Source organism: Eschrichtius robustus, chromosome 2 (genome assembly GCF_028021215.1).
Source record: "Eschrichtius robustus isolate mEscRob2 chromosome 2, mEscRob2.pri, whole genome shotgun sequence".
NCBI classification, from domain to species: Eukaryota; Metazoa; Chordata; class Mammalia; order Artiodactyla; family Eschrichtiidae; genus Eschrichtius; species Eschrichtius robustus.
The window spans coordinates 87,641,419-87,665,613 of record NC_090825.1 but is presented as its reverse complement, the minus strand read 5'-3'; the positions used below and the strand labels follow the sequence as shown (position 1 = coordinate 87,665,613).

General features: G+C 38.5%; 1 pseudogene; it reads left to right on the top strand.

Moving 5' to 3' along the window:
- Positions 1–21,601, top strand: part of LOC137758893 (PR domain zinc finger protein 14 pseudogene) — a 48,870-nt pseudogene extending 27,269 nt beyond the window's left edge.
- The last annotated feature ends 2,594 nt before the right edge of the window (positions 21,602–24,195 follow it).

Here is a 24,195-nt window from a genome sequence, read left to right as displayed (position 1 = left end):
TTTATATTGTTTTATCAATGAATGACCTAAAACTTAAGGGTCCTTATTAATTTTTTCCCATAGATACACTGTGGCTGTGTAATATTTTCTAACTGTATATGTGAGTACATGTGTGATATGTGTGTGTGTGTGTGTGTGTGAGAGAGAGAGAGAGACAGAGGAAGAGAGAGAGACATTAACCCATCCAAAAAGATCCAGACTCGGCTGGGTTTAATCATTTAAATGTAGGTTGTACCCATTTAAAATTAAATTCAAATAGTTTTAAGGTGGATTGGGGAAATACAAAACCGAATAATAGAAATAAGGCAAAAAACAAAAACAAAAAATATATATGGGGGGGCTTCCCTATCAGTTAGCTATTTTAGACTGTGAAGTGATATCCCAAGAGAAGCCAACGAGGCTTCATCACTTGAATCATTTAAAATTGGACTGAACTAAGCTTGGGAGAATATACCATTGGGAGTAATCATGCTTTGACAGAGAAAGACTGAGAGATCTTTTCCAATTCTAATTGCCATGATCCTGTGTAATTCAATTTGAAATGGCCTTGCTATTCTAATTCACAAAGATCCTATTTTTACTCACTCTTTCTTTTTCATAATCCTGCTTCTGATATCACTACTCCTTTAAAAAGAAAAATTAACCCTCAAGCTTGGTTCTCAAGTATTCATTGAATTACACTCCTCATTACCTTTTTTTTTTTTCCTTTCCCCCCCGCCAGGCAGACTGTTTTGCAGACGCAGGCACTGCACTCAGGGCTGGGCAGACAGTGATTATTATCACCCCCTGCTTTCGTCCATTAGAGCTGGGCGTTAGCAGGTAAGGGTGAGGGCTGACAAAGAGGTTTTCAAAACTGGTCAGCATAAATGCTTCCAGGAGGCCAATTCAGGATAATCTATTGAAATATGGATCAGAAATATTGCCAGCCGAGGCTGAATACCTCTATCTGTTGCATTTAAGCCAAAGCAATAGAATGCTTTCATGGGAGAAAAATAACAAAAGCCATAATTACATGTGGAGAATTGTCTGTTCTCATCATTTGGGGGTTAATTTTGTGAAATGGTTGCCATTCTGTCTGGATCCAGCATCTGTCTCAGTCATTTTATTTGTTTTGTGATGCTTCAGAGGTAAAATCCCTGGAGACTTGAGTCCAGGAGGCCTTCTGCTTTCCAGGAGCTAATTTGTGACAAGATCAAAGGGGTCTATGGTCCCAGGAGCCTGAGTTACACTTTGGAATTACAGGTGTACCTCATTTTACACAGCACTTCTATGTTTGAAACATATTGGAAAGTAAATTTTAGTGAATTGAATTTTATTAATCCACTAATCCTTTCAATTGGTAATGGCCCCTGATCATTTAATTGATCAAATTGAAGTGGAGCCATGAAATAAATCTCGTTATAAGCTAAGAATGCTTTTGTGATGTAACTATCAGTGTTTTATGGCAGGTTTTCTTTCCCATGTATTTGTATTCAACAATTTGGGAAATGGAGAAGTAAAACAAACAAACAAAATCATTCTGAAAATTTGAAATAAAATTTCCAAACACTTACAAAACAGTAATTACAATGCCTTAAAATTCAAATAGCTATGCATAGATAATATTTAAATTATTAGAGTGATAAAAATTTTCCCACTGTGCTTTACTAACAGTCTTTTATTTTGGAATATTTCAAACATACAGGCAAATATAAAGAGTGATATAATAAAGATTCATTACCTACTTCTCAGAATTTTAAAATACTAACAGGTTTTCTTTATTGTTTAAAAAATAAACATAGGTACATGTACTTGAGAATGTTTAAACCCCTCCCTGGTGTTATTTCCCTTCCTTGCTCTCCAAAATAGCTTCTATCCTAAAGTAGGCATATACCCTGCCTATCTATTGTCTACATTTTTACTAAATGTATATTTTACCAATTTTACCATAATTGGTAAATAGTATTTGTATGAGTTCTTAAAAAGTTCATAAACGATATTATACTTCAGTCTTGGTTTTTTCACTCAATATTTTGTTTTTAAGTTCTACCTATATGAATACATGTAGATCAAGGTTTAAATAAATTTAAATAGGTCACCATAATTATTTACTTATTCTTCTAATGATTTAGTTTGCTTCCAATATTTCACTATATAGACTATGCAGCATGTCTCCTTTTGTGTAAATGTTCAAGTTTCTTTAAAGTCTATGGCAACAACTGGGGTTTCTGGGTCTAGAATACATGCATCTTCTGCCAGATTGCTCTCCAAATTTATACTTTCACCAACAATAAGGTAGTCAGATTAATCAATCTTTTCCTTATGATTTTCTACTTGCTGAGCATGGTTTAAGAATTTCTTCCCTCTCTGCATTATGAAAAGATATAATGTGTTGTGTTCACATTTATGTCTTTAATTCATTTGGAATTTTTTTTTTTAAAGTATGATATATAAGGTACGGTTCTAACTGTACTGTTTTCCATATGGAGAATGAAGCTACTTATAAAGCCTGCTGGCTTTTAAGGTCACCTCTGCTTGCACTCAGGTCTTATGTAAGACTAGGTATTTCCATTCAGTGATAGGTCTGGTTTCTTTTCCATTCATTAATATGTTGACGTTCCCCTAATACCACGTTATTTTAGCTGATATAGTAGTACACTGTAGTAATTCATGATCTCTAATGAAGCAAATCTTTCCTTCATATTTCCTTCTTCAAATTTGTCTTGGTTATCCTTGGAATTTTATGCTCTTATATGAATTTTATAGTCAGTTTTTAGGAAATCTTTAATATGATAAAGTGGTAATTAAAATGTGTAATATAATCTATTCTACTTATATCAAATCTAATTTATTGCTCATTAGTCAATATTAAAGATCTCCTGCCACGTCTTGACACTTAACTTCTTTGAAAAATTAGCTTATCACGTTCCCTTTCTTCTACAAATAATTCCTTTCTCTCAGTTTTAGTAATTTTCATGTTATTCCCATTCTCCCAACTCATGGGCCTCTTAATATCCATTCCTGCACCAAGTTAACAGATTCAATCCTTCTTGTCCTGTTGTGACAGTACTTTGTAAATGTAACTCTTTTCTGTCCTGGTCCTTCTCTATTTCCCTCTCCAATCAATTCTACAAAGAGCTTGCAGAGCAACTGTCTTCCTGTTTTCATCATGCCTCTTGTATACCTAAGAACTTAGACTCTTACTTGCCACAGGTCTTGTGTGACCCTCCAAGACCACACATCCAATTTCATCGGTGAACAACCCCAGAGAGGATTTGCCCTGCCCAGAGTCACACAGCTAGTCAGCAGAGGAATTAGTATTCGGAAGGTAAAACCTAGTTCAGAGCCCCGGTGTTCTGACTCCTGAACCAATTTTCTTTCTACCTTTTGCTCTCCTCCCCCAAAACCTTCAGATATTATTCCCTAAATGATATTAACTGCATTGATTTTACTTCATATAAATCTCCCAAAGGAACTTCCCTTTCTTAGTCTTACCTCAAAATGTGACTCATTCTTTCCACTTCTTTGGAAATACAAACTTTCACCTTGAAATCCAGTCTCCTTACTTCATCTGACTATGTCTCACCTTCTTGGAAAACATGTCTCTTTTTCAGAATGTATAACTACTGCTACTACTACTTCTGCTATTACTACTCTTAACAATAATGATAAAACTATCACTTATTGCACTCTTACCGTGAATCTAGCTCTCTAAAGACATGACCTCACCTTGCTTAACTCCACAGATGCAAGATTGGAAACCCAGAGAGGTGAAGTAACCTGCCCAGGATTCCACAATCTGGAGTAGAACCTGAGTCTCTAGGACTCCAGAGCCCACGAGTTTACTACTTTGTTCTCTACCTCCTAACTCTCTAAGTGTTTGGCAATTTTCAGCGCTAGCTTTCTCTTAAATTCAGTTGTGCTTACTCTTATCTGCTTTGGGTGTGTTCTTAATGTTGTCATAAATGTAGTTCTATCCTTTCAACTAGACGAGTATCCTTTGAACACAGGATCATTTAAAACTTTCTTTAGATTGCCCTTTCCCCTCAGAGCATCTAGTGTGAAGCTTTGCTCTGAGCCTTCCCTTGACAGACGATGGTCTAATTAGCCTGGAGAGTCTCTGACAACCATCCAAGAAGCGTCTATGTTGAAAAATGTCCCATTGTGGCAGAGATTAAAACTGGAACCAACAGTTTTTATGACAGGGTGAATAGAATGCCACTGAGAAAGCAAATTTACTATATTTCAACACAACTTGTTTGCTGTTGCATAAAGTCCAACAAAAAGCTCTTTGATTCATCATAACTTACTGCTTCTCTAGCAAAGAGTATATGTTGTTAATTAGAAACAAATTTGGCCTGTCATGTAAAATGCATTATAAACAGTTTTGAGTGAATTTTACTTCAAAAGTTATTTTGTGGGGAAAAAACATAAAAGCATGTGAAATCGCTGATATGAAGAAAATGCATAAATGTAATGCAATTCGAGGTTCACTATTCACAGTGCTCAAATAGTGCTTTCCAGGAGTTTAGAGGAGAGTGGTCAGGGACCAGGCTCAGACAAGGAAGGAAGTCCTGTCCTCTCCCCACTTCATCCTGAACAATCATCTTTTATCACTATATAAGCAGGTAGCAGAACAATCATCAAAAGGCCTATTTAAAAGACAAAGAATTTTAACTCTCTTGGGTTTTTTATTATAAAACTTACAAAACAGATTTTTTAAAATTTAATAAAGCTTATTTTTTAGAGAAGTTTAAAGTTTACAGGAACAGTGAGCAGAAAGGTACAGAGTTCCCTTATACGCCCTCTCTGCCCACGCATCTCCACTCCACCCGCCAGCTTCCCTTATTATCAACATCTTGCATTCATGTGATATATATGATACACTGATGGGTCAATATTGATACATTATTGTTAACTAAACCATAGATTACATTACTGTTCATTCTTTGTACATTCCACGGGGTTTTGACAAATACATAGTGACACGTATCCACCATTACCGTATCATCCAAACAGATTTTAAGCTAACTAAGTATACAAGGAAACTGGAAGGAGACTAGAAGATACCATTTTGAAACATCTAACTGTGGTTGAAACAAGTTAAATGAACTAAAACTCAACCAAAAACTTAGTGAACTTATTCTTTATAGTTCCTACCAGTCAGAAAAGCAGTATAGTAAAAATTAAGTAGTCTTGTCTTTGAAAGCTGTAGTTATTTTGATAAACAGTGCTGTCAAAAACAGCAAATGCGGACACCACATACTCTAGCCCATTCTCTTTCGTGTACTGTTCTCCAAGTTTGGTGTGAATACTTCATAGTTAAAGTATGTCTTCCCTTGAGGCTCACAAAGCCATTTAATTTCTGTTCTGGCATCTGGCCTGTTGTGTTTATGAGGTTCTATTGAGAAATGCAATTGATGATTTCTTCCATAACCACAAAGAAAAAATTGAGAGTTACTGATTTCCAACCACTATTATAACCTTTCATGTTTTTCTGGAAAAATGTTTTCTCTCCAAAATGGAAAAAAAAAAAAAAAAAAAAAAGGATTTCCTATTAAATGTGTAACTGGTTGGTATCATCCTATTCTTCAAGATGTTGAAAATTCGCCTCAGACTTGGCCAGAGGAAGGCTGGAGTTCCCCATATGTAGTTTGGAATCTACCAGATGTTGCTGCCTGGCCTGATAGGTCTCTATTGGTTCCTGCTTGTCATGGCATTATTGTCAAGAAGAGTGGGTTTCACATCTAGGGTTGACCCCGCCTGCCCCCCACAGCAACTTTCTTGTCAGTATACATTCACTGCTCTTGCCTCAAAGATCTCCCTCCCCAATCCCCACAGTCCCCTGAGGACTTAAATGAAGTCAGCGGTGATGCTTTTTCCAATATCTTCCCCTTTGTGTGAAGTGCCATTTTAAGACTTTCCTGGAAAATCAAAATCCAAGTTGCGATGTACAACATTTCCTCTAGAGCAATGGTTCTTAATCGGGGGCAAATGTGGCCCCCAGCAGACATTTGTCAATGTCTGGAAATACTTTTTGGTTGTTACAAGCTGGGGAGGGTACTGTTGGCATCTCGTAGATAGAGGTCAGAGGTGCTGCTAAACAGCCCACAGTGCACAGGACACCCCCCCCAAATCAAAATATTATCAGATTCAAAATGTCAGTTGTATATACTGAGGTTGAGAAACCCCGCTCTAGCATTTTTGTCAGTTGACCATTTTTGTCATCCCATGTTGAAATACTTTGCATTTCAAAGTATTGCATGTGTTGAAGTATTAAAGCATTACATCCTGATTGTTTTAAAAAGATAATGTCCAGTAATAGAGGAAAATAATGTGTTTTCCTATCACCTTGCTCAAGAATAAAGCTACAGTATTTGCAAAGTAGATAACCTTAGTTGTCACCCAAAATGTAAACTGTCATAAGGGATAAGAGATTAACTGATTTCACTGCTAACTTTTATAGTGTTTTTATTTCCCCCTCTAACTACCTCCTCAATATCTTCGCTGACAAAGATGTTTTAAAATGGAAGACAATGAGACGCTTTTTGTTTATGAAAAATGAAGTGTTCAGGCACAAAACATGCACAGTGGACCTCTTATAGAATGTTTAAAATCTCCTTTCGTTCAAAGATTTTTCTTAAGTGGCTATTTGTCACCTAATAGGAATTTCTGTTGTTGCTGCTGTCATTTTTATGCATAAACACCAGCATCTGTAGATTTCCAGGATATCCTTTAGCATTTCACATCCCTTGATGTTGGGTTGCCTGAGATGATTTTTCCATATTAAAATCATGTTTAAAATTACGTAGAAATTTGTCTGAGCATACACTAGAAGAGCCATTGCACACTGGCAACCAGAAAACCAGATCCTACTCACAGATGAGTTTTGTTTATCCAGGATGAAATTTAAATGTTTTAAAATTAGTCATCAATATTCTAAAAAATAGTAGATTGTTCATAAGAATCTAGATATCTCTTTTTTTTTCTGGAAAATTGGGAAGATCTAGCATTTGGGGCCAGCATTCCTTCATGGCAACAGTTCACTGAGAAAGGACAGCAGCTAGACCCTTTATCCAGAGCAGGTGCCTGCCATCTTGCTCTAGTTGCCACCCAGCCTGCTTCATTCAGTTACCTTGTCTTCTGCCCCCCGTGGTCATTTGAATTTGCAACTCCTGCTCCTTATGGGACAATTAAGTTCTGTAACTGGAAATGTCAGTAGTTAGTTTATGATCCAAAAATTGGTTCATAAACTAATTTAACAACTCATATCGAAGTCAGATGCAGAGCTGAGGCAGCTTAGGAGGGCGGTAGGGAATATGATGAACAGAGAGAGCCTGACTGAATGGAAGGGGAGAGTCATGAAAAGAATCATGCTTTAATGTGAGAACAGATTCAGGGGATCCAGTCTGCTTTCTAGTATTAGCTCTGCAGAGAAATCTTCTGAATTTTGGTGAGAAGAGAGCAGGCCAGGTAGTAAACATGAAGAAAAATCAGTGACATTTATGACAATGTCAGAGACTCTCCGCCATTGACATGGCCTGTATATCATCTTTGCCCCAAGTGATAGTTCCGAGTCCTGGACTGTGTTCCTGGGGAATCACCAGAATTAGAAACGGAACCCAGGAAGAGCTCCATGAGGTGAAAGTCAGCCCAAGATAGGGGGTGGAGGGAATTACAGTGCACTGCAATCAGGGTACAAGGCAAAGGTGGAGCAAAAAGCAAACCCCGTACCAAAGCGTAAGAATTATCAGATACAGGAATTAGGATACTAAGTTTAGGGCCTAAGCCAGAAGAAAGGTAAGATGGGAAAGATGCAGATGCCAGTTTCTGGCCTTCGCATTCCTTTTTGGGAAGTCTGTGATTTGGGTGAATCTGGAAAACCCATGGTTTCCTTTTTCTATCTGTAGTAGTCTGAGGTCCACACTTTGGTGACAATATCTGATTCCCTCATCAGTTGCAGTGATTTCCTTTTGAATGTTGTGCTTGATAGAACATATTTCTAGTTATCCAAGTTATCCAAGTTATCCATATCTCTGGTTTTCCTGCAGAAAATCCAGGGGTGGTCTGGCTCCACAGAGCTTCAGGCTACTTCCCTCTCTCCTGGCTCTCAAACAGGACAAACAAGATAAAATCTTTAAGCTGCAGCCTCCTCCTGAGCTCTCCACATGTGGAGATGAAGAGGAAAACTCTCAGGGATGTCGGGTGTGGGGAGAGTGAGGGAATGAACTGTTTGGAGTGTTTAAGCCTTATCTGATGAAAGAGAAAGAAGAAAGGACTGGAAAGAAAGACATCTGAGGAAGGAAGAGAGTGAAAGAACATTAACATTGTTGCTGGAAGGAATCCCAGGTAAATACTACGCTAGGCTAGGCTGGGTTTTCCCTGTTGGATATGTGTAGAGGGACCATGTAATTTACCATCCAAACCTGAGCTCCTTTAAGAGAGAAAGAGAAGCTGTTAGTAATTTTTCCAAGATGCCAGCATGACCCAGGACCGGCCCAGCCAGCCAAGGCATCAGGTCTCAATAGTTAGGGATAAAGTAAGGAATCTCCCTTCAGATTCAAGCCTGGGCTATTGACTAAATTGCAGAGGCCTGGAGGCCTTCACTGTAACCTATGGTATTATGATGTCGAAAGTGAAGACTCAGACTTGAACTTGGTCAGGATGAAGGGGAGAGTGCTTCTCTTCTCTTAACGAAGTGTCAGAATGACCCAGGGACTTTAAAAAATTACAGAGGCCCGGGAATTCAATTTTAATGATTCTGGATTGGGCCTAAACAAGATTTTGATGATTCTATTGTGCACCTCACCTGGAGCTCTACGGTTTCTCTCAGGTTTCTAGGCAACATACCCTGGTCTTCCCTTCCCCCAGGATTGCCCTGTGCTGAAGAGACAGTGGGATGGCCCTGCAACTAGGGAACCTGGGGCTGGAGGAAGTGGGAGAGGCAGTAAAGTGACCTGTGTATTTAAACTGAGAATGTGTATTTCTTGTCAAGGACAATTGGATATCAAAAAACAAAACAAAACAGCTGAACAAAACCAGTAAACCAGGTCTGTTCTAGCTCTTGGTGTCACAAACATGAAGGTTGAAGGGTCATGCTTGGGGCGGTACTTGTCACTTTCTCCAGCCATACAGATGCGTTTATTCAGTCGGTTGCCGCATACCTAGTCTGTGTTTGGAGATACCAACATCGAATCTCCCTTCAGACCCCAGAGATTTTTTCATTCAGCCCATATTTCTGAAGCATCTTCTGGGTGAGGGTGGTAGAGACCGCCATAGTTGCCGCTGTGCTGCACGGGGCTTGGGACAGCCTTCACTTTCCAGACTGAGTTACTGAAGTAGCACCAGGAACCCAGAGAGAGCTGGGCTGCTTTGAACTGTTAAAAGATAAACCTAGGCAGAATAAAAATTTTAAGTTTGAGCAAAAATTGATTTGCATCAGGCAGCACCAGACCAGAAGTGGTGGGAACACTGGACCACAGGAGCTCAGGAAAGACTTAATATAGAGAAAGTGTGGAAGCAAAGAAAGGAAATTATTTGACTGGCTGTAGCTTAAAGCCAAGTAGGCTGTTTGTGATTGGTTGTCCTTATCATTTTGATTCCTAACCTGGAGGCATTTACAAGCTTAGGTTTAGGTTTGCCTGCAGGCTGGCACAGCATTAGAGCCCCATCAGTCTAACAGCCTCAGACTCGTTGTTTAATTAATTTAACCCAGTTGCTCTCACCAGCGTCAATGGTTACAAAGCAGGTAGAAACACCAGTTGGATAGGCAAGAGTTAATGAAAAGCATTTTAAATCCTCATTGCAGCCTCTCAGAAAATCACCAAAGGATTATATAACCCTCAGCAAGTCTTGGGATCTTCTTGCCTCTGCTCATTCTGCCTTCATTTCTCTTCTCTCTCAGAATCTCATCCCTTATCAATAGCTCAGTATTTCAGTTTCATCTCAAATCTCAATATCTTGCACAGCTCGCCATGGTAACTGTTCTCTGTTTCCTTTCTCTCTCTCTCTCTCTCCCCCCACTCCCCCAAACTCGGCTTCCCAACTCTGACTCCTGTAAGCTTTTCCTTTTCTCTCCTCCTCCTTCAGGGATCGATTGGTTTCTGGGACCAGGGCTTGGTTTCCTTTAAGATGTAAATCCTGCAGCTCAGCTCAATTCTAATCAGCACGACAAAAGGCCAGGAGCTGCCAGAGCTTCGGGCTCCTTCCTCTTAGAGCTTAGTGGGGGGAGGTGGTGGTGGAAGGGGGCGGGCGAGGGCTGTGATTGCTCCAAAATGAAGGGTTTGCTCTGCATATTTGTATGCAAATGTTTGCATACACATATATACAAGCATGACTACATAGGCAGCCTGAAATATTGTAGGAGGAGTCAGGAATGATTTTGCGTGAGAATGATATGTATGATATAGAAATATATGCCAGTTGAGTGCTTCTAAATTGACTTTTGTTACTGAACAACTTTGCAGTATATTAGTCAATGAAATTTTTGCCAAAGGAACTAAAAATGCCTTTCGATATCCCCTTGCTGTTAATTTTCACAAGAACAAAACAGAAATTATGCTAATAAGGGTCAGATGTGGAGAGGTATGTACTAACTCTTTGAAAGAAAATTGGAACTTAGTATCTTTTAGGTCCATGAGAACAATGTAAAATACAAAAGAAAAAAGTTTGCAAAATTTTTTCTTGTTTGTAATTCTCATTAGACTGAGTACTTCTGGATAGACGGGATCGTTTTGTTCATCATTGTAACTGTAGCAACTAGTATGGTGCCTAAAATATGAGAGGTGATCATGAAACAAATAAGTATTACAAGCTGGCATTTGCCAAGTAACTGGCATTGTGCTATAAGCACAGTATCTCAGTCTCCCAGATTTTTTTGTCATTGGTGTTATGTGGAGAAATGACTGCTCCACTATGTGATCTTTTAAGGCTTATATCTTATAGTTCTTGAAGATTCTTTTTATTTTCCTTCCTTCCCCTTTCCCTCCCTCCTTTCCAATCTTTCCTCCTTTCTTACTGTATTTAAATATTTAGATAAGTGCTGCCCAGTAGAAACATAATTGTAGCCACAAATGTGAGCAACAAAATTAAAAATTTCCCCATAGCCATATATCTAAAAAAGTAAAAAGAAACAGACAAAATTCATTTTAATAATATATTTTATGTAACCTAGTATATACAAAATATTATCATTTCAACATGTGATCAATATCAAAAAAAATCGTAAAGAGATACTTTGCAGTCTTTTTTTAAAAATGAGTTTTCAAAATCTGGAGTATATTTTACATATTCAGTATATCTCAATTTAAAATTGTCACATTTCAAGTGCTCAAGAGCCATGTGTGTGGTGGTCGTATGGACAACACAGTTTTAGACAATCTGAGTTAGAGATCAAAATTGCTAACCTGAATAATCCATCCTTTCTTTACTTACATCTAAAATGACTCATTTATTTACACACTGATATCTTGTAAGTATGCATGGCACTCAATACACATTGGTAGAATGAGTGAATGATAGTTGACATTATGATTTATTTTAGACAGATAAGATGTTAAAGAACTTGAGGGGGAGGACTTAACATTAATACTACCTACAGTATTGAACATGGGTTGAATCCCTGACATTAGACCAGATACTTGATAAACATTATCTCCTGTACTGCTCACAGCATATTTTATGAGATTGATATGATTAGACTCACTTTTACAAAGCAATTGAAGCTTAGCAATGTTAAGTAAGTTGCTCAAGGTTAGAATCATAGTAAATTGCTTAACCAGATTTGAAGCTATGTTTGGTCTGATTCCAGACTGAACCCTTCACCACAGCTTACTGCCTTTGTAAGGTAAGACCATCAGGGTAAAGAAAGCACAGAGAGGATGTATTCATTCTATCAAGTTTAAAAAAAAAGACCATTGCCTACTGTAGTTGCTGAAATTTTCTTTCTCACTTTAATAGAAAGAATAATTTAGTAGAGAGTAGCCAACACTATTGTTCAACATAGTTTTGGAAGTTTTAGCCATGCAATCAGAGAAGAAAAAGAATTAGAAGGAATCCAAATTGGAAAAGAAGAAGTAAAACTGTCACTGTTTGCAAAGGACATGATACTATACATAGAGAATCCTAAAAATGCTACCAGAAAACTACTAGAGCTAATCAATGAATTTGGTAAAGTAGCAGGATATAAAATTAATGCACAGAAATCTCTTGCATTCCTATGCACTAATGATGAAAAATCTGAAAGAGAAATTAAGGAAATACTTCCATTTACCATTGCAACAAATAGAATAAAATACCTAGGAATAAACCTACCTAAGGAGACAAAAGACCTGTATGCAGAAAACTATAAGACACCCATGAAAGAAATTAAAGACGATACAAACAGATGGAGAGATATACCATGTTCTTGGATTGGAAGACTCAACATTGTGAAAATGACTATGCTACCCAAAGCAATCTACAGATTCAATGCAATCCCTATCAAAGTACCAATGGCACTTTTCACAGAACTAGAAAAAAAAATTTCACAACTTGTATGGAAACACAAAAGACCCTGAATAGCCATAGCAATCTTGAGAAAGAAAAACAGAGCTGGAGGAATCATGCTCCTGGACTTCAGACTATACTACAAAGCTACAGTAATCAAGACAGTATGGTACTGGCACAAAAACAGAAATATAGATCAATGGAACAGGATAGGAAGCCCAGAGGTAAACCCATACACATATGGTCACCTTATCTTTGATAAAGGAGGCAAGAATATACAATGGAGAAAAGATACCCTCTTCAATAAGTGGTGCTGGGAAAACTGCACACCTACATGTAAAAGAATGAAATTAGAACACTTTCTAACACCATACACAAAAATAAACTCAAAACGGATTAAAGACCTAAATGTAAGGCCAGACACTATCAAACTCTTAGAGGAAAACATAGGCAGAATACTCTATGACATAAGACACAGCAAGATCCTTTTTGACCCACCTCCTAGAGAAATGGAAATAAAAACAAAAATAAACAAATGGGACCTAATGAAACTTAAAAGCTTTTGTACAGCAAAGGAAACCATAAACAAGATGAAAAGACAACCCTCAGAATGGGAGAAAATATTTGCAAATGAAGCAACTGACAAAGGATTAATCTCCAAAATATACAAGCAGCTCATGCAGCGCAATATCAAAAAAACAAACAACCCAATCCAAAGATGGGCAGAAGACGTAAATAGACATTTCTCCAAAGAAGATATACAGATTTCCAGCAAACACATGAAAGGATGCTCAACATCACTAATCATTAGAGAAATGCAAATCAAAATTACAATGAGTTATCACCTCACACCAGTCAGAATGGCCATCATCAAAAAATCTACAAGCAATAAATGCTGGAGAGGGTGTGGAGAAAAGGGAACCCTCTTACACTGTTGGTGAGAATGTAAATTAATACAGCCACTATGGAGAACAGTATGGAGGTTCCTTAAAAAACTAAAAATAGAAATACCATATGACCCAGCAATCCCACTACTGGGCATATACCCTGAGAAAACCATAATTCAAAAAGAGACATGTACCACAATGTTCATTGCAGCACTATTTACAATAGCCAGGTCATGGAAGCAACCTAAGTGTCCATTGACAGATGAATGGATAAAGAAGATGTGGCACATATATACAATGGAATATTACTCAGCCATAAAAAGAAACGAAATTGAGTTATTTGTAGTGAGGTGGATGGACCTGGAGTCTGTCATACAGAGTGAAGTAAGTCAGAAAGAGAAAAACAAATACTGTATGCTAACACATATATATGGAATCTAAAAAAAAATGGTTCTGATGAACCTAGGGTCAGGACAGGAATAAAGACACAGATGTAGAGAATGGATTTGAGGACATGGGAGCTGGGGGGGGAAGGGTAAGCTGGGATGAAGTGAGAGAGTAGCACTGACATATATACACTACCAAATGTAAAATAGATAGCTAGTGGGAAGCAACTGTATAGCACAGGGAGATCAGCTCGGTGCTTTGTGACCACCTAGAGGAGTGGGATAGGGAGGGTGGGAGGAGATGCAAGAGGGAGGGGATATGGGGATGTATGTATACATATAGCTGATTCCCTTTGTTATAGAGCAGAAACTTACACAATATTGTAAAGGAATTATACTCCAATAAAGATGTGAATTAAAAAAAAAAAACGAAAAAGAATAAAAATAAAAAAGCATTCCCCAACAACAAAAAAAAGAGAGTAGCAAATAGTCTTTCATTTTCACAAGTTTTATAATTTATTTCCAGAACATTTATTGGAAAGGCATTTAGAAAATTATTTTATATTTCTTTAAGAAAAGAGAATGTAACGTATTTTATAGCTTTAAACCATAGTGATTAAATAGCTTCACCAGAATAGTAGGCGAACCAAGAAGTCACCATTTTACATTCCTTTTCTGAATCTCCTCTAATTACCAAAAAATGTCCTCTTGAGATAGAGGTTAAAATTAGGATGCTAAATTAGGTAAGTCTCTTCCTTACCTGTTCTGTAGGGTAGGTTGCCTGTTGAAAGCAGAAAATAATGCATTGCTGTGCATATGTAATTGTACAGATAATTGCCTCTATCATTTAAAAATATCATTTGCAAAAATGGCATCTATGATTAATTATGTACATTTATCATTGAGTCGACTGGGGTACATTATAAAATCCTTTCCCTAAGCTCATGCATCTTTCCTCTCTTCTTATTTCTTTCAATGCAAGTTGTTTAGTAATTCAAAATTTTTGTTACTCCTTAAGCCATAATTCATCTACACAGGAACCAGCAACTAATTTGCCCTCTGGCTGTAGAGGGGTTGCTTTTTGACTTGTGGTATCAAGGAACAAGGGTGATAACGTTTAAAATCTCCCCTCATATAATAATGCTTCTAAAACTGAAATCCTGGGATAGGGATCATTTATTGATATGTAAGTATCTCCATTACCATTTCTTCAACCGCAAACTGAACGTTGTTGGGCTTCAATGTCAAATGGTACCAAGGAAAGAAAAAAATTAATAAAAAACATGAAAGTATATAGTAATTCTGAAATCCTGACATGTACAACTTACCTAATGTAAATATAATGTAATTAATGATAGTAGCAACTAACCAAGAGCAGACTTTGTACTTAACATAAGTCCTCCTACTGGTCTCCCAGCTTCTCTGCTCTGCCCTGGATTCTCAGAATATCCAGATTGAGCCTCTGAAATGTCAGTCTGACCCTCAGCTCTAAACCCTTAACTCTTCCCATCTCACTCAAAGTAAGAGTCACAATGGAAGTAAAAGTCGCAATCTTCACAAAGGCCTGTGATGCCTGGAAGATCTGGCCCTTACTGCCTCCTATGACTTTATCTCCTTCTGCTGGTCCCTTCATTCAACTCTCCCCAGCCAGGGTGGCATCCCCCAATACTCTGGACACTTTCCACACTCAGACCCCTGTGCTTGCTATTCCTTCTGCCTGGATTGCTTTTCCCTGTATTTATGTGGCTGCTCCCTTACCTCCCTAACTTGGCATGTATCACTCTTCAATGTACCATATATTTTATCTGTTAGTCTTATTTGTTAATTTCTCTCTCCACTAGGAAGGAAACCCCATAGGGCAGGGATTTTAATCTGTTTGGTTCACTGATGAATTCTCAGCTCTTAGAACAGTACTGGACACAGAGTAGGTGCTCAATAAGTGTTTGTTAATTGAACAAATAATTGTGTACTGTATTTTAATTTGTTAGATCTGGTGGCTCTCTTCCCCAGCATAGGCAAGATGGTTGCTGGCAGCCCCAAACCTATATCCACATAACTCAAAATCCCCAAAGAAGAGAGGCCCTCTCGATCCTGGCTTTATTCACAAATCTCAGTGAGGCCCTGACCAGCCTGATTGACCCTGTGGTGATAAGGGTGCGGTGGTATGGTAGTGTGCTATGTCATGGCAATGGATAGCGTCACCGGATGAGAGCAGGAGAGATTCTCTGAAGAAAGGATTTTAGGCAGGCAGGCAGCATTATTACTCTTTAGGACCCAACACTTTTATGGTAAATTGTTTTCTTGTCTGTCACCTGATAGACTGTAATATATACTCTGTGAGGGCAGGGACCAGCTCTGTCTTACTACTATATCTTCAAGGCATAGCACATATTAGATGCTCAATAAATTTATGAATGAATGAAAAAATAAATGAATGGCAAGCTACTCGCAGCGGAGGGTGGGCAAATGTTTGGAGGCCTCACAACAAAGGAGGACATTAGATGAGTTAAATGTTTCAGGTATTATGCTGAGACTCTTGGGTGGAGATGTTTACAATTTGGATTTGCCTGTCACGCTGACCAGGCACCCTTTCCTGGGACTACTACTTCAGGAATTAGAACTGAATATGCCTCAGTTCCTTTCATTTTCTTTGCTCCATAGTTGACTGGCTCCCTTTGAGGTTGCCGCCTTCCTTCTTTAGAAATGGAGAGACCCTCCTTTAGGTCTGTCTCTAGGTTGCAAGTACTTCCTCAAGGCTGTTTTTGTACATCTCTGCTGGGGTTCATTGTGCGGAACCTCTCTGGTTAAACTTTCTGAGGGAAATCCTTCATTTCCAAGTCTTTGAGAGGCACTTAACTGTCCCTCCCTCTCATCCCCACTGCCTTTTGTATAGCCCTGAGATCTGGTTCCTCACAGAAAACACAAGGGAAAACACAGTGTAAAGTACTAGTACACTATTTTCCTTCCCTCACTGAATATATATCAATAGAGTGTCTACTGTGTGCTGTGTACAGCGCTAAGCTCTAGAGAGGTGATGGGGAGCAACTGAACTAGAAGGGGACACGGAGGAAATGCCACACAAGTATACAGTTTCAATCAGGGGACCAGTGTGGATAGTATGAAGGGAACTCGGTGCCATGTGGCTAGAGGAGTCCTGCTCTATTCTATGGAGTCAGAAGAGACTTCCCCTAGAAAATGGCATCTGAGCTGAGACTTGAAGGATGAATATGAGTCAAACAGGTGGGACTCTAAATGTTTCCGGCAGAGGGGGCACCTGGAGACAGGGAGATGCATGGCTTCTTTGAGGACATGAGAGGAAGTCATTGTGGCTGGAGTTAGTGAGTGTGGGGAGGGTCCTGTAAGATGAGGTCAGAGAGGAAGGCAAGGATCAGCTCATGCAGGGGTTGGTAGCCATGTTAAGAATTTTATCTTTATTTTGACAGGTATGGGAAGCCATTAACTGGTAGAGTGTGACGGTTCCCTCTGGAACAGATCACTCCAGCTGCAGAATGCAGTAAATATCGGATGGAGGTAAGAGTGGGTGGCTGAGATTGGTTCGGAGGCAACTTGATATAGAAATGAGAAATCGAGAAGCGAAGCATTACATCCCTTGACAGAATACTGAGTCCACTGCTTTATCAAGTCTGTTACCGAGAAGTTCTCATTTGGGAACTGATGGGGGTCTTTATCCTGATCCACAAAGAAAATATAATTGGATCTATGAATATGAATGTGATTGTTAAAGATCATGTCAGTAAAGAAAGAAAAGACGGCTAAAGTAAAACACCTATATTTAAGGGCTGGACATTCATACCACAAATATGTATTGTGTTCACTATGTGCCTGGCACCGGGCTGTGAGTCATAGTCAAGCAGGCAGAAGAAACTAGTTGGAGACAAAAGAAGAGAACTCTGAAAACGTGGAGTAACAAACATCAAAGAGGAAGAAAGTCTCAAGAAGAAAGGGTGGCCAGTGGTTCAGTTGCTGCAGAGGAAGAAAGTGAGATGAATGCTGACAAGACAACTTTGAGTCTGGATTAGACTCCACCCTATGTGGCACAGATTAGAAACTCAGGCTAGTAAACAGACTTAGGGGGATTGCATATAAGGAACTTGACAAAACTTTCTCCCATTTTAGAACTTTAAATTATAGGCAGAGAAGACTTGATATATAACATTTCACTTTATATCTCACTTCCTTGAAACACATCTATTCCACCTATGGAAAGAGGGCTGTACAGCCCCAGTCCTGCCATGGCTGTCAGCCAAGAGCAGAGATGTTGTAATTTGAGGCTGACAGTAAGATGACCCTTACAGGGTCACTACAGTTTCTGTCTTGTGCCAGATCCTCCTGCTGAAAGATGGAGGTGTCATGACGTTAAATCAATGTAGCGAGTGATGTGGAGATTTGAGATGAAGCTAAACATAGCTTCCTTTGATTTTACCTTTTCATTTTTTCTGGCTGGACACCACTTTAGAAGAAGAATCACCTCTGGATAAATCATCTCTTCAGGCTTGCTATTCTAACCAAATGACATTATGCTAAGAGGATCAGAAGGGCCTGAATGTTAATTGTGTTCATTTAGGGTTCCATGTAAAGTTTTTATTGAAGAAAAACAACTCCCTATGAAATTTATGAAGTAGCAGAAACAAACACTCCTATTAGAAATATTCAGAAAACCATACCACCAATTACAGATTTATTTACTTATTTATTTTAAAGTTTCAGTTTTTTAAAAAAATAAATTTATTTATTTATTTTTGGCTGCTTTGGGTCTTCGTTGCTGCGTGCGGGCATTCTCTAGTTGTGGCGAGCAGGGGCTACTCTTCGTTGTTGTGCGCGGGCTTCTCATTGTGGTGGCTTCTCTTGTTGTGGAGCACGGGCTCTAGGCACACAGGCTTCAGTAGTTGTGGCTCACGGGCTCTAGAGCACAGGCTCAGTAGTTGTGGCACACGGGCTTAGTTGCCTCCGTGGCATGTGGGATCTCCCCAGACCAGGGCTTGAACCCGTGTCCCCTGCATTGGCAGGCGGATTCTTAACCCCTGCGCCACCAGGGAAGTTCCCCAATTACAGATTTAGCACCAAGTAACTCAGTAATGGAAATCAAAGTTATGAAAGAATAACATTAATTTGAGGTGAATAATATCCAAAATTTTACTTCCGATAATTTAAGAAATGGATGAATCTGTTGTCTATTGCTGTATAACAAATCACCCCAAAATTTAGTTGTTCAAAACAAGGACCATTTATTGAGGACAGGATTCTTTGGGTGGGCAGTTTAGGCTGGGCTCAGCTGTGAAGCTCTTCTAGTCTCAGCTGGAAATTTCTCATGTATCTGCTGCGCTGCCAGTCAGCTGGTTAGCTCTGCATCTGGGGATTGCCTGGGACAATGGGGGTGTATGAGCTATGTGTCTCTCATCAACCAGAAAGCTAGCTTCAGCTTGTCCATATGGCCATTGGGCAGGGTTCCTAGAGAAAGAGTGGAAACTTGAATGCCTCTTGAGGTGTGGTTCAGAATTAGCTCAACAGCCTTTCAGCCAAAGGATGTCCAAGGTCAGCTCAGATTCAAGGGGTGAAAAAATAGACTCTCTACTGATGCGAGGGGCTAACTGCAAAGTTAGACTGTACGGGAGAAAACATATTGGCCATTTTGCTATCTATCACAGATTCTGTGTCATTTTTATCCTATTTGAGTCACTTATTGGTAGATAAAATGTATAATATTTGAACAATACTTTTGGAAGAGGAAATGTCTTTATTTTTAGCTTTGATGGCAGTTTCAAACTAGGACCTCCCTCACAGCAACCAGTTAGGATGAGATTTTGTTAACAGAATATTTTTTACTTCATTCTTGTTTCTGTAACTATAAAGAAAATCCTCATGTTTTCAGTGGTTGTTAGTCTAGGTGTTTGTGACATAACCAATCACAGACAAAGCAGGACTTCTTAGTGGCAAGGAACACTACCTAGCTGCTGGCCTGGAAATCCTTTAGAAAGAGTTCAGAATTGCCACTGGGAAAAGGGCATTTACTTGACAAATGGTGCTATTTCCATTTTTGTCTGCCCAATTTTATATTTCCTCTTATTAAAATGGCAAATTCAGGCCCCAGAATAAATTGAACCAATGAAATACTAACTGGAAGATACACACTTCACCAGTTCACTCTGTAATATGTAGACATCTTATGAATGCAAGGACATTTCATGGAAAGGGAGTTTTAAAATTACTTTGTATGCATATAGAGAAAACAAAACTTTTTGATGTCTTGGCTCAAACCGAATAGGATCTCACTTAATAGCCCATGTAGTACTTTAAGATGATTTATTATTATGCTAATATTGTAATGTAATATTTATTAAGCATTGGAAGTGTGCAGAATACTAGCTAGTCCACATAAAAGATCCTGATGGATTTCAAGGAAAAGGGCTAAGAAAATCACTTTCCTAATCCATAGGAACGGAGGGTAATTCAGAATCTAGATGAACCAATAAATTCTATTTAATTTAGTATATATCATATGCCCCCCAAAAGGTAGACTAATGGAAAATGAGAGTGATAATCTCTGTTTAAAAGGTAATCATTTTAACGGCACATTTTCCTTCCAGACTTGAGTTTAGAAAGAGTCATTTCAGTAAAATATTTCTCATTTTAAGTTTTGGAGCGCTCTGAGGATGGCCCCAAACTCGTGAACCAAGAGGGGAAGGCATCTCGCCATTACCACTTCACCCAGGAAGACCTGCACTTAGTTCTATATGGGGTCATCCCCAGCCCTCAGAACTCCGCCCGCCTGCACCACGCGATTTCAGGCCTCCTGGTCCCCACAGACAGCTCTGGGTCTGATTCTCTTCCTCAGACTCTGGATAACGACTCCCTTCAGCTACCAGAAGATCTCTGCCTCGGGCAGACGAAATTCGGTGAAGTGGCACATTTTGGTGTGTTCTTCAGTAGCCCTGTCACAAACAAAGGAGTCAGGTTCGGGCCCTTTCAGGGTAAAGTGGTCAACACCAGCTAAGTCAGGATGTACGGGGGTAATTCCCTGATGTGAGACATCTTTGAAGATGGTCATTTGAGCCACTTTATTGATGGAAAAGGAGGTGCAGGGAATTGGATGTCCTATGTCAACTGGGCTCGTTTCCCCACGGAGCAGAACCTAGTTGCTGTACAATGTCAAGGGCAGATCTTTTATGAAAGCTGCAAGGAGATGAACCAGAACCCAGAGCTCCTTGTGTGGTATGGAGATTGCTATATTTCTTCTGGGAGAAGTTTTTGGACATTCCCGTGAGCCTGCAGGTCATAAAGCAGGGGAACCAGGCATCAGGGCCCTCAGAAGAGTCTGCAGAAGGGTACAGGTGTGAAAGATGTGGAAAAGTATTTACCTACAAATATTACAGAGACAAGCATCTCAAGTACACCCCGTGTGTGGACAAGGGTGACAGGAAATTTCCCTGTTCTTTATGCAAACGATCCTTTGAGAAGTGAGAATGGCTCCAGATCCATATCCTTCACGTTCATGAGAAGCATCGGCCTCACAAGTGTTCTACGTGTGGGAAATGTTTCTCTCAATCTTCCAACCTAAACAAACACATGAGAGTCCACTCTGGAGACAGACTTTAGCACTGGGTGTATTGTACAAAGAAGTTCGCTGCCTCTAGTATACTCCGCACACATATCAGGAAGCATCCCGGGGAGAAGCCCTTCAAATGCAAGTACTGTGCCAAATCTTTTGCGTGCCATGCTGCCCACGACAGCCATGTCCGACGCTTACACAAGGAGGATGGCGGCCATTCCTGTTACATCTGTGGAAAATCCTTCCCGGATCAAGAAGCCTTCTACTCCCACATGAAGTTTCATGAAGACTGCTAGCCCTCAGAGAGTTTGCGGACAGTGCCTCTGTATTTCTGTCTTGATGTTTCTTGTTTATAGGTGTATATTACAAACAAATGATAGTTAGATTGAGATGAGAAACAGAATAATGGAACGGACCAATTAGTAGAATTTACCAGATTTCTTGACTGTGGTTTTAACAGCTTTCACAGAAACATCTTTCACAATTTCTAACAAGAATGGAGTTTTGTTGAATTCACCTAGAAATAATGAAAGCTGGATGTTAATAGTGCTTAAAGGTCTGGAAACTCAACATCAACCCTGAAAGGGACTGTATTCATTTCAGGGACTAGGAGTAGAGTCTTTGATTTCGCGATTAAAAAAAAAAAGGAGGCTTTTTCTCTACTATTTGCCCCTGGCCCGCAATTGTAATATGTCTGTGGCCATCCCCTGTTATACTTCTTAACAGAATAAATTCTTTAAAAATCAAAAAAAAAAAAAAGTTTTGGCCAATAATCCTCTGCATTATTATCTGATGTTCTAAAATCACAAGTTACAGTGGTTTCTATAGAGACCAGCTTTATAACTATTATTCCAAAATGAAATGCCTTTAAAAAATTATACCCTAACTGTAACTTTATGACATCACAATAAAATTTACAATGTTGGCATAAGGTATTTGGAAGTCTCAGACTAGAGTTCTAAATCTGCAGTAAGAGGACAATTTTCCTAAAAAATAAATAATATACTTTGAAAGACCATCTCTACCATGGCCAAGAAAAATGGGAAAAAATTTGAGACAATTATTTAGATGACTACAAAAAAAAAAAAAAAATCCACACTCCACAATATCCCCTAAGACTTTTATGTAAAAAATATGCACATAATTTGAGGAAAGAGTTTCTTAGTTTGCCATAATTCTATTTTGCTTAGCCAGTTTAGATCTGGGGAGGAAAAGTAAAGCCAATGCTAAAAAGGGGCTTAGAAACAGCATTTCCTATTTCATGAAATCATGCTCACTGACTAAGGTTATATCCTCTGCTCATCTTTAAATAGAATTCTCACGGAAGTTGATGAAAATCTTGGGTGAACATTGATTGAAAAATAAGTTCTTTCTCTGTCTGTATATATGCTCATAAATATGCTACATGTGTATATATGTGTATGTACATAACGGCATCAATTAAATTTTTTAAAAAAGATGTTCTAGCCTTGGGGGGGTCTATAAACAAGTAAAAAATACAAAAGCACACAAACTTACATGCTTTTTGGATGATGGTAGATGTAGCTGGTTGGAGAAAAGTATCCTAATTATTAGTTTGTATATATTTGAGAAAAAAAGTACAGGTTAACTTTATTTCTGAAAAGGCTACAAATATTCTTTTTATTTAAATAAAGGTATGCTGTAGATATCTATGTTGCCATTGTAATAAAACATAAATACAAATTTTTATTTATTATTTATTTATTTATTTTGTAATGTGCATTCATGGTAATCTGTATTCCTTTAAGCAAGGAGTGTAATGTTATTTAATAATTCACAAAGACCATTTTAGGATAGTATACTTAGTTGATTGATTAGATTTTTTAAATGCAGATAGATTTTATTTGGTGATTTTTATTTAAAAATTTGAAGAGGGAAAATACAGAGCAGTAAAAGTACATACATGTTCAAATAGTAAAAGACAAGACAAACATTTCTCATGGGAATAATATCACCTACCAATATCAGCTTTACGGTTGAATATTGGCCACATAGCTCTATGGTATATACACTGAAGTCTAGCTAATGAAAAGTCATGTGGAAATTGATTGAATCAACCAGTTCTTGTTTTCTTCTTTCGAAATTATATGTAAGCACATACACATTTGTAATACACAGAAACATAACACATATTTACATATGTGCCTAATTATTTGGTTTAGCTGTTTATCAAAATGACTGCTCAAAATTCTGTATGTTTAAAAAGTTTGCTATGTAGGTCTTATTTAAACTATATTTTGAAATGAGCAAAACAATACATAGGCAATTCATAAGTAAGAAATTCTAAAAATGCCTCTTTAAGGATATTTCAGCAACTTGTAAAACTGCTTCTACTTATGCACAGACTTCAAGAGAAGGCATGCTGGGAAACAAACTCCAGGAAGTGCCAGAAAATTAAAGAGAGAATGAGGAAAAGTGGAAAATTCATGATGGAAGTTGAAGGTCACAGCTGAAGGTAAAGACATAGTACTCTATTTAGTAGAGGTTTTTTTTCCTCCCTCTTTTAGGCTGCACGCAGGAGAGGCAACTAGATCAGAAATAGAAAAGGAGCATTTCCTAAGGTCTGTAAGGAAAGAAAAGCTAGTGAAGAGTTATTCCTAAAGATTCTGAGAAAGCTGTTATAAAAGGGGGTAAAGAAGGGAGAAGCCTTCATTAAGTAACTTCAAATAGTCTGTGCACAGGATAGCTGGGTGACAGTTTGGTGATAGAACCTGGGTTCTTAGGCCTTTGGAATGAATTCTAAAGTTCTAGGAAGATAGATAGCAGGGTTAGCTTAAATACCATTATGTCAGTCACCTGTTAGAAAGTTTTTTTGTCTAATAATTATTTTTTAAATCTTTGCTCTTGGGTTTATTTCCTTTATTATTTC